Consider the following 10,703-nt stretch of genomic DNA (forward strand, 5'->3'; position numbering starts at 1 on the left):
CTCATTGACTTTGCATTGGAACCAAGAGTCTGCAAGGAGATACGTTTTTGGACGTTCTTATATTGTCAGAGCAAATCTTTTCCCTGAGGCACGCCACGCATGCGTGTCGTGTCACAATCTGTAATTTCATAGACGCGCGAGCGTGCTGCTCAGCACGGAAGCCATCCCATTCCCCCATTAAAGCCATTCATCTTCCATACCAGGTCCGTGGTCAAGTGTGCATTTCTTGCGCGTTTGGACCCAAAACCACACCACATTTCGTCCGTTGTGTGTTGCGACCACAGCGGTGCTCGTGTGTCGAGCTTGGGCCGACAGGGCCACGTCTTGCCAATCTTGGTCACAGAAAGACCCTCGCGTACGCCCACCCAACGCTTACATCTCACAGTTCGTACGATACGAAATTCAGAACCACAGGACCAAGCGCTTTCACGTTGGCGACGAGTTGTCTTGACGGCTCTAAGGTTAAAACGTGGTCAGTGCTGGAGCTTAGTGGGTCAGTGGGCGTGATAGTGCCTGCAAGGGCAAGTCATATGTGGTCAAAGGGCACAATAGTTTGTGGGTGAGGGTGCAGTGCTTAATGGGCCATCGGGCTCAATCGTGCTTTCGTGGGCAACACTTATGTGGTCAGGAGGCACAATAGTTGGTTGGTGGGCGAGGGTGCTGTGTTTAATGGGCCACCGGGCACAATAGTGCTTTCGTGGGCAACACTTATGTGGTCAGGAGGCACAATAGTTGGTTGGTGGGCGAGGGTGCTGTGTTTAATGGGCCACCGGGCACAATAGTGCTTTCGTGGGCAACACTTATGTGGTCAGGGGGCACAATAGTGGGTTCGTGGGCGAGGGGGCGTGGCTTAGTCGGTCAGCGGGCGCAATAGTGCCTCCTAGGGCAACCCATATGTGGTCAGTGGGCACAATAGTGGGTTTGTAGGCGAGGGACCGTGGCTTAGTGGGTCAGCGGGCACAACAGCGCCCCCTCTGGTAACGCATATGTGGTCGGGGGAAAAAGTAGTTGGATCGTGGGCGAGGGGGCGTGGCTTAGTGGTTCACATGAGGTTAGGGGGCATAACCTAAGTCGACGACTTACCCTGGGTAAGGCGAAAAGTGCCCGGTCGCCCATTTACTTGTAGGCATTCGGGCGTCTTTTTGGAGGTTACGGTCCCTTCGCTCAATTATCTGTCCGATGGCAATTTATTAACATGGGCAAAAATCCCACCAACCCACTAAATGTCCTTAACTGTGTTAGGATTTGCAAATCCAAAACTGCCGTACATAAGCTGGAATTCTTAGCCTTAAAGTGGGCAGTGACGGATTCGTTTTACGACTATCTATATGGAGTCGAGTTTACCATCATGACCGATAACAATCCTCTCACATATATATTGACGTCTGCCAAGCTTGACGCTGCAGAACATCGATGGCTTGCAGCTCTGTCTACTTTAAATTTCAGCATTAAATACAGAGCTGGAAAGAAAAAACAAGATGCTGACGGTCTTTCCAGGCGACCACATGAGCGGGTAATTCACGATAACAGTGCCCAAGTCGAAGATGACCGCATCAGTCAGTTCATCTCCCGTTGTCTGAATGAAGAAAATGGGATTTCCTTTCCTAAGGAAGCAGTGGAAGCTGTTTGTCAAAAGCATCAACTGTGTGGACGCACTGCGGCAGACTATTGTCTTGCTATTGCTAATGCCATCCCAGTTGAATTCTCCCAAGCTGAATTTCTTCATGGTTCCAGTACCCTTCCTAGGATGTCGCAACAGGATTGGGCTGCAGAGCAAGCAAATCATCCTGTCATTAGCAGAATAACTCACCTCTTGAACACTGGCAAACGTCTTTCTTACCAACTTATAGTTCTCGATGGAGTCCTTTACAGGAAGCGTATGAATAGAGGAGAGCCCTTCTATCAGCTAGTTCTACCACAGTAGTATAAGGAAGTTGTCTTAGAAGCTTTGCATGACTCTGGTACATGCCTATAACTGTACGAAAAATGACACTACGGGATTTTCTCCTTATAAGCTAATGTTTGGGCAACAGCCAAGCCTTCCCATAGACGTAGCCTTTGGTATCAAGCCTGAAGGAGAAAAGAGAATTAGTCATGTCGAGTATGTCAAAAAGCTTCAAGAAGAGTCTACAAGAAAGCTACAAGATTGCTGTTGAATACAGTAAGACGACAGCTCTTCGCAAGAAGCAACGATATGGTCTGAAAGTGAGAGAATCCACTTTACAAGCTGGAGACCGTGTTCTTGTCAAGAATGTTGGCATAAGAGGCAAGCACAAGATAGCTGACCGATGGAGCAAGACCATCTACCAAGTAGTCAAGCAAATAACTGAATCTCCAGTTTATGTTGTAAAGCCGCTTACGACTGACGGACCTGAAAGAACCCTTCATCGAGATTTACTCTTGCCTTGTGGTTTCTTAACCCCGAACCCTGACGAAGACCAAAGGGTGGAGGAAAAGAAAAAAACAACTTGTTCTAAGGAATCACCAACCGTTCCAGAGGATGACGGTGAACAAGCGTATATTAGTGATGAAGAACCAGATTTCTACCTTCCTCAAATAATGCATGATGAGACATATCCTACCATAACAATTGTCAAGGAAGTACCCTACATACGAGGAACGGAAGAACGTTCCTGTGGGACAACACGTAATCCAAATGCACGGTCATTTGAACCTTCTGATGATGTGGAAAGTCAGGATATTGAACTTGAGCATGTGCAATTTGATGAGGAAAGCGTAGAGGAAGTTGTAGCTTTAGCTGAAAAAAAGGAACAAACTTACCTGAGGATACTCTGGAAGAAAATGTGAGAAACTTACCTGTCAAGGAACTGAATTCCGAAACGATTGAAGTTATCAACGATGTGTCAACTGAGGAGTTTCCCAGGTACAGAACGGAACCTGTTGAGAGAAAAGGTGTAGTAAGGAAAGAAGACAACGACAGTGAAATACTGATTGAGGAATGTTGAAAGAAATGGAAATACCCCCGTGGAAGAAATATCAGGGCAGGAGTTCAGACGTTCTACCAGAGTCAGGGAGCCACCTGATCGGCTAATTTACACTTCATTAGGTAATCCCTTAGTGTTAATCACGCAATCCCTGTTCAGTGGTTTAAGCAAAGTTTTTACACAAGCTCTTGAGCCAGATAATTTCCCTGAAGTTAGGATACTTACCCCTGATAGATCTATAATTTTATAGGTACACTACATGCAGAGACGCATGCAGGTTTAGGAGGGGAGGATGTAACCCTTTCGAATTTAACATTCTTAGTTTTCCTTTATTTCTAGTCCTAAAGTATATTTATTTGTAACTACAGTTGATTTATATACCATAAAAATAAGTTTCTGTATTTTAGGTGCAGTACTGTCATAAACCTCTAGAGGACAGTTAATGCTGTGGTATGTTGAGAGTCAACGCATGTTGAAAATCAGATGAAGAAGTTTGCTGAATATGTACGCACGAGGTTAGCGTGTAGCTGCAAAAGACGATCTAATTTTCATTTGTTCTTTAGTTAAATGTGCATATTCTTTTATAAAGAGTAACATTAGTTGTCGAGGTTGTTTATTTATCCAGTTGCTGGGGAAAACAACCGGTCGAAGCTTTTGGTTACTGGTTTTTCTTTTGCACGAACTCTTTATATATGTCCTTAAGCCAATCAGAGTTATATATATTGTTTTAGAATGTACTTTTTTGAACGTTTATGAGGTAAAATGGATACAGAGTCAAATCTGTCCGTGTATAACGCTAATTTAACGGTTTAGTTAAATTATATTATTTTCTACAAGTGTTATAAATGCAGTAAATGATAAAAGAAATGTTGTACAACTAACGAAATATGGAAATGAGAGATATATATTGCATATTGGAATACTTTTATGTGTTTAAGCTGTTTCCTTGCACTTATATTGTCACGTGTTGAATTAACACTGGTAATAACGGACATTTTGTGCAGCTAATAGAAAATGTCGGTGTAGAAATTGTTTATATTGAGAAAATGTTTAATGTGACTGCATTGTTTTATGCAGATTGTTTTTTTTTAATGCTGAATCAATTTGAGTGATCTACCATTTGAACGGCGAGCCAGACCCTGATCTGCCATCCAAAGAATCATCGTGGTCCATCACGGATGTACACAAGAGCTAAGCACATACATACTACCCGGGTAGCAACACAAAAGGCCTTTACACACAAATACACATTGAAGCTCTTTACACACACACATGACCATTGGAGCTTAACATATGGACATTTGAGTTTTTTTCATATGCATATTTGAGCACTTTATATTCTACAAAGGATCCAGAACAAATTATTGAGACTGTTTTATCTTGTTTCATTTTACTTTATTTCATTTTTGGTATTTACATTCAACTTCTGGTTTGATATGAATCATTTTGTTGTTGGTTCATAGTGTTGAGTGGAAACCAGACAAAGAGTCAAACTGTGAGAATATTGTTTAAATATTGAATGTGAATTATTGCAAATAAAATTGCCGGCTGGTAATTACTTAAAATGGATTTGGTTCACCCTTTTACTCTTAAATCCTCCCAGAGGCTGAATTTACATAGAATTCTACATTAGTCGTTCCGGTTACATAGTGATCGGTGACATCGTCGCTTTGAGGCATAATATCTATATTGGTTAGATCGGCTCCGTGAGATATAATCAGGTCTAGTGTATGATTAAATCGATGAGTGGGTCCTTTAATGTGATGTATTACCTCAAAAGATTGTAGTAGTTCTGTAAACGCCAGTGCTAATGCATCGTTAGCGCTATCTACGTGGATATTAAAATCTCCGACAATTAGTATTTACCAATAGGTCTGATAGGAAGTCCGCAAACTCTTTCAGAAAATCAGTATAGGGACCAGGGGGTCTATACACCGTAGCCAATGTAAAAGAAAGCAATGGTTTTTTACTTTTGTTAGGAATAATTATGTTCAACGCAAGCACTTCAAATAATTTAAATTTACGCTCTGTTCTCTGAGTTACAGTAAGAAAGTTTCTAAATATTGTAGCTACGCCGCCACCCCGACCAACCGGACGTGGCTCAGACATTTTTAACGGTCTTATATTTACGTTATTACCGGCCCGAATCCAAACCATTGAATTCTGAGATGCGCCACGCGCATCTGTTTCAACCTGTGACAGTTTGACAGTCTTTTTTCCAGATCTAACGCTTTCACTCGCTTTGCGCTGTGCGCTCGGTCGAATGGTGTCGGAACTGATTTTCAGACAAGTTGTCTGCGACACAGGGGCTGACGGCAATGTTTCGGGCTGGCAAAAAGCGGAGTATGATGGCGGCTTTTCAGATAAACCTTGCTTTGCAACATAAGCAAGCATTTGTTTTTTCTCAGGACCTTCGTCCCACACCTTTTTAAAATCCTTCCATACAGCGTAAGCTTTAAGCATGTATGTATAATCCCAGTTCGGGTCACCCCATCCTTCTTTCACCATACTTTTTGCCAGTTCGATTCCGTCATCGGAAAATGAACCGTCCCTTGGATACGGCGTATCAATTTGCGGTGTCATTTTCTCTGACCACCCTGCGAGATTACTGACATATGGTTCGACATAAAAACCTTGATCATTTCTATACATAAATGCGTTTGGCATTTCGCCAGGCAATGGTCTCGAAACCGAATTTCCCATCTTTCACTTCAAAAATTGCAGTAAAGCGAATAATGCAGAAATAAAAATAAAAATAGCAGCAATGGAAACTTGAATGAGTTTCCCTTTGTTAGAGTAGTGTTTTTGGATTAGTTTTTAGGAACCTTTGAATGCTCAATCGACCAACTGTTTCAACTATATTGCATGTATCGTATTGTGACCGTGGGTGAATCGGTTCACCTTCTTTTTCTGGGTGCTTACGTTGTGAGCTCTCGCGCGACTTCCCGAGAATCACGGTCGCCCCTCTTTGCACCTTCTTTTTCAGTCACAATATATCAACATGCGATACCAGTTTAACAATTTTGTTTCTGTTCAATGATTCAAATATTAATTTTTGTTTCTCTGAACAATTTTTTCTGAACCAACAAATCTGTTTCTGAATGCCAAAAGCTCTGTTTCTGACTGCCAAGCTGCACCGCGATCAATATCAACAGTTTGATCAGAACTGTATTTTTACTTGTGCGTTAATAGCTGTCCAACAACTACTGTTGTCCGACGCCACGGAACAACAATGGAATTTAAACCATTCCACTAACATAAGTATTAGAACCTATTTCGTCTCTCTACGAAATATCAAACACAAAAATCCTACAGGGTAAGCGTCATATTTACTTCAACCAAAATTTGTCAATCAAATATTTGTCAAAGAAATATTTTAAAACACTTACCCTTTTAATTGTAGGTCTGTGCCCGATCGTCGGTGCGCCTGTTGCCTCAGCTCAGCTTTGGTCACTTGGTTCGAAGAGGTTTTCCCCCTTTCACGGCACGAGCCCCCAAATTGTAAGATTATTACTTTGTCTAGATAATAGCTTTTAAGAGTTGATGAGTCTAGTCGATGGAACAATCAGAAGAACCGAGCAGCCCGGGGACCAAGAATGAAACAGACACCGAAGTACAGTTCACTCAAAGTCAAAGTTTATTCCAAATGGGTTCAGTTTATATATATGCAAAAGAGGAAGTGAGATTTGGGCTCAAATCCTTCACATTGGTGCACAGCACATATATCACACATTGTTAGTTATTCCTGTCTAGGATAATTTATTAGTGCTTGGTTAAATGTCCGGTGCCACTTATAACACACCATGAGATACATCCTTTTAAGGAAGCATATATCATCTGAGGAAACATATATTATCCTCCTAGGTTACTTACAGCGAGTAAATGTATGGGAACCATGGCATTCATGGGAACCATCAACGACCAAGATTTTAGAATCTCACATGCATATAACAGTAACTTGGTGGGGTACACTCATTTAGGCCGAAATAATCATTTGGTTTAAGCCAGGTGTCGGTAAGTCAGAGTATATCAAAACTGTTGTCCGTGATCATTTCATTTACAATAACTGCCTTTGAATTTAGTGATCTAATATTAAGTAGGCCGAACTTTATAAATTGGTTTTGGTTGTTTATTACATTGTCTTCAGGTTTAATCACGATCAGATTTTTGCCAAAATTTTTACTTTGTGGTATTATTCGGGGGACACATATAGTCTCTATATATTTGGAAGCAGTAACATTTATAGCAGTTGAGGCGCGCAAACTATGGTTAAAGTTTTGACTTACCTGAGGGAGACATAGTCAACCGGTGCGTAGCGCCTTCGAGATGTTGTCGGACAGGAGAGCCGCTCCGATGCTGCTGGGGTGCAGACCGTCGGGGCGGAAGAGCCTAGGTCGCTCCCAGAACAGATCAAAATTATTTACAAAGAGCAGCTTCTGTTCAATACACCATGACATCAGCCATTGATTAAGCGAAAAAAGTCTACTGAACTTATCATTCCCTCGTCGGTAGGTAGGCAGCGGTCCTGATACGATAATCCTCGCTGTGGGCGATGCGTTGCGTACAGTCTCGATCAGACTCCTGAAGTCCCTCTTCAGGATCTCCGACTGCCGCATCCTGACGTCGTTCACTCCCGCGTGCAGCACGACAGCTTCGACGTTAGCGCTGTCCTTCAGGATCGCAGGTACCTGCGCAGACACATCAAGAACACGAGCGCCGGGATACACTAAACTGTATTTACATATGCACTTTGAATATAATATGTGTTATACTTCGTGTTATATTGATTCTCAAAATTATATTGTGTAATGAAGGATTTTTATTGTGATTTTTATTGTGGTTCAAAAGTGTTTTTACATTGCTGATTTGGAGTGAACTTTCTGTACCAGAATAATATGTGTGTGTGTGTAAAGATCAGATTACGCAGAGCTCGTCGGTGTGGGGTTTCGTGTGATGCTCCACAGATGGTCGGGAAAAGCAGTGTGAGCTAGTTGGCTGAGCAGAACTAAGGAGAGAAAGCGGATTGGACGTGTTCCCAGGCTTCCCCGGCTTCCCCGGCTAAGAAGACACCAGTTAAATATTATAAATAGGCTGTAAAATTGTTTTCCTGCGTCGGTCCTGTGTAAGACTTTGCGTCAGAGGACCCACCCAGCAGCTGTATTGTTTGAGACTTCTGATCAATAAACTTCAAGATTTTACTTTGACTGGCCTCTCTCCAATTCTGAACACGCAGAACATTGAAGAAATGTTCATCAGATGGTGACTCCGACTTGATTGGAGAAAAAGGCATTTAAAGAGAATTGTAAAACTCGGGGAGACAACTTTGACTTCAACACACTGTCGACAGAATAAGATGAGGAAAGCAGAGACCTGTTTAAACAAACTTCTGCAGATTGAATATTCCAAATTTATGTGTTGAGTTTGAAGTATATCCGTACCATTGATTACAAATTAGAAATTGGTGATATTTGTTGATCAGAATAAAAGGATATATATTTTTTTTATATTAGAAGACGGGGTGAGAGGCCCACGTCACGATTTTTTTATATTAGAAGACTGGGTGAGAGGCCCGCGTCACGATTTTTTTATATTGGAAGACGGGGTGAGAGGCCCGCGTAACGATAGTTAAGAAGAAAACTATTGTTGATAAATACTTTTAAAACGCTCCGGGGTAACCAGGCCCTAGATACGCTAAAAGCCGATTAAACTGTGTATATTGTGTATTGTATACTGTATTATTGTTGTGTAAAATGTCTGAATTTGAGAGGAAGTGTGCGGTGTATGGGTGTTCCCCGGTAGCTATGCAGTGGGAAAAAATAGTGGATATGTTAATGTCTCAGTCGGAGCCGAAACATCATGAAAAGGAAAGAAAGATTTGGGAAAGTAAATGGAGTCAGATATGTATGGAAAATGTATGAAAGGAATCAGAGAAGGTGTTGATTAAGATAACACCAAAAATCAGGGAAATCTAACAAACACGTAGAAGGACGGAAACAGTGAGCCTGAGTCATCAGCACCGCCTCTGAACAGTACCGCCCATTGTATCCAACCATAACTCAGCCCTCACCATACACTTCACCAAAATCGACTCTCAGCAAACAACAGGTTATGGTTGAGTAAATTAACCGCCTTGAGTCATGGTACTGTTCTGGCTTTGGGTGACATAAGGTGTCTGTTGGGTCAGATTTTCACAGCCTCTCAGATGGGGAGTTTTGAATTCGAAGCCCAAACCCTTAAAGCGACAAATGACACACCTTTGTCGAAAGTAAGCACAATGGTGGGCAGGGCACTCGGTCGATTGTACCCATTGCCACCCACCGTATACCAAAACATCAAGTTTCGCATAAAACCAGGTGAGACAGGTGCAGCATATTATTCCAGGTGCGCGGCTGAGTGGGAACAGATGGTGGAAGAAAATAGTTTAAACAACCCAATTACACGAGACATATTCAGAGCAGCAGTTATGGCAGGTGCCCCTAGTGGTGTTAAACAAATAATGGAAAATAACCCTGACATTCCAATTGCTAGTAACGAAATATGGGAAAGGCATTTAGTCCACCACACAGATAGGGCTGTTCAGAAAACAGGAAAAGAGGAAGAACAATTAGAAAAGATAAAAACAGAGTTGCTAAAATTACAGTTAGAACAAGCAACTGGAGGGGTAATAATAGAGGGAGGAGGTCTTATGGAGGGAGGCAGCAGGGCGGGGGAAATTGTTTTGTGTGTGGTGAGGCCGGCCACTGGATGAGAGAGTGTCCACAGATTCTAGGTCAAAATAACGGACCACCTGCGGGGGGATGGGGTCCTCGAGGAGGTGGTGCCGGTGATCGTGGCAGGGAACCACAAACCCCATACAACCCGGGGCAACACCCTCCATCACCCTCCAACCTCCAGGCGCCTATGCACCCAACATGGGGCCCGGGGGGTGACGCGGGGGATTGTTGAAGGGGCCCACAGAGAACTGACAAAACGGTCGGGTCGTCACGTTCTCTGGGGGGGGTAGAAAAATGGCCTAGGACAAAACCATTTAAAGTAGAAGTGGCAAATCAATGCTTATCACACTCGTTCCTTTTCTCCAGCAATGCTCCCATTCCTCTTTTGGGGAGAGATTTACAATAAAATTAGGGGCTAGCATTCTGTGCTCAGCAGAAGGGGTTATAGTTACATTTCCAGATGGTACAACCACTAACTGTTCCCTATCAGGTAATATGACAGGAATGACATAACCACTTATGAAGAAATGTTTCAGGAAGTGGAGGGGGACAGATGGGTGTTGGGGGGAGCCGGAATTTTTGTAAGTAAAGAAGGAGTGATGGCTCCAGTGAAGCTGACAGAAGAGCAGTTGAAATGGTATGAGATGGCAGACACAGCAGCACCTCACATATCATTAGCCTTACACCCAAGCAATGAAGCCAGGGAGCTAGGTAAGATTACAAAAACACTGTTGGTCACCCATGATTGGGAGCCCACGGAGAAGACAGATGTTAAATATTCACCTAAACACAAAGCCTATTGGATAGAAGGTGCCACACGAGACACTGGAGCTCTAGAGCATGTGCAGGTTTCTAGATTCCATGGCAGGGAGCTGTCAGATAGTGTGGGAGCACCAGACATCATAAAAATTTACCTGAGGATCTTTGGTCTCAGGGTCCAACAGATGTAGGTTTTTGTAACATGTCTCCAGTTTACTTTCAGTTAAGCACACCTGACCCCATCTGGATTCCACAATACCGTAACAAACCTGAGGCGGACGAGGGT

Source organism: Barbatula barbatula, assembly GCF_947034865.1.
Source record: "Barbatula barbatula genome assembly, chromosome: 13".
Taxonomy (NCBI): domain Eukaryota; kingdom Metazoa; phylum Chordata; class Actinopteri; order Cypriniformes; family Nemacheilidae; genus Barbatula; species Barbatula barbatula.